This window comes from Gavialis gangeticus, unplaced genomic scaffold (assembly GCF_001723915.1).
Source record: "Gavialis gangeticus isolate Ggan-Ray unplaced genomic scaffold, GavGan_comp1, whole genome shotgun sequence".
NCBI lineage: Eukaryota > Metazoa > Chordata > Crocodylia > Gavialidae > Gavialis > Gavialis gangeticus.
In genome coordinates, this window is record NW_017728996.1 from 34,827,948 (window position 1) to 34,829,430 (window position 1,483).

General features: G+C 39.1%; 1 protein-coding gene across 5 annotated transcripts in view; it reads left to right on the plus strand.

Moving 5' to 3' along the window:
• The window catches only part of RNF111 (ring finger protein 111), an 86,621-nt gene that overhangs the window by 45,756 nt on the left and 39,382 nt on the right, over positions 1 to 1,483 (plus strand). The window lies entirely within an intron of this gene.

The following is a 1,483-nucleotide window of genomic DNA, read 5'->3' on the forward strand; positions in this document are numbered from 1 at the left end:
CCCCCCCCCCCCCCCGAGTTTTGTAGGTCAGTTTAAGTAGCCAGAAACTATAACTCCCGCTTTCACCTGCTTTATACATATCACTTGCAACAAGACTTGTTTTGTTTTTCTAGGAGGAAAATGAGTGTTGACTTGGTAGTAAAGAGTCATTTATAGCCTTGTTTCAGTGTTTGATAGTGAGAGAGAATTTTTCCAAAAAGTGTTAGAGAAACAATGGTTTAAATAGTTTACATTCTGGGTTTTTTTCCCTCATTTTGAGCTAGTAAAATGACAATATGTTTATCTGCTAGAGTTCTAGCAGTGACTTCGGGATCCTGCCAGAAGTTTGGAGAAAAAGAAAAATTGTTCAAATCCAACTTTGTCACCAGTGGTGCTCTTCCCTTTTGCAACCACCCTGATTATCTGGTGCTTCAATGTACTGTTGTATCAATATTACAAGACTAGGTTTCCTTTCTTGGAGATGGCTTAAGCTGCATCAGCCTTTAAATAGGTATGGAAACACTGATTTAAATTAAGCAAGGAAGCAGGTTGACTACTTAAAAGGAGAGCATATGTTTTTGTAGACTTGCTGCTCAGACTTCTTACTTAAAGATGGGAATACATTTATTCCTCCTGCAAATGATGGTATTTAGTTTCTCTTTCATAATAAACCTTGCTACAGCACATTTTTCCTCTGTTTTTTAGTTGACTGCTAGAGGAAGCAGGTTTTGAAAACTGTCCAAGAATCCCGTTTTCAGAACCATAGTTATTATAAACCTTGTTTCATAGACCAGATAATTTAACATTGCTGGGGAAGCTTCCAGATTTACAGAACTGATGTTTTTAATGTTATTTATTATAACTTTCACCTTTGCAAAGGTGTGCTGACTGAACTATTACAGATTTCTAATACTCCTAAGATTGTCTCTCACTTGATAAATCTGTTACTCCTGTGAACCACTGAAATGACAAATATGTGGTATGCTGAAGGGTTTATATTGATTCTAAGCTAGCAGCATAAGCATCTCCAGCTACTAGTTCTTCTGAAAGGTTCACTGTTGCCAAGTGAAGCAGAATTTTACCTCCATTTGGACCTTTTAGTCATTTACTTCTCCAGATGTTAGTATATGAAAACCACAGCAGAGGCTATCAGCATGGGTTAGTCTGTAGGAAGAGTGAAGAATTTTAATGTTGGGCAACATTCTAGCAACAGATTTGCCTTTGGAGTTTACCAGGCTCACGAGGTTGAGGAGTGCATAATCAGGTCAGCTTGAGATTTTGGAAGGCCCCTAGCAGGCATTATACTTAAAATGTAATTAATAAGTTAAATATGTCTTAAGTAGTAATCCAGCCACACGTTAACAGATCACGTTTTAGGCTAGACATCAGGAGGCGCTACTTCACGGTCAGGGCGGCTAGGATCTGGAACCAACTTCCAGGAGAAGTGGTGCTGGCTTCTACCCTGGGGGTCTTTAAGAGGAGGCTAGATGTACACCTTGCTGGG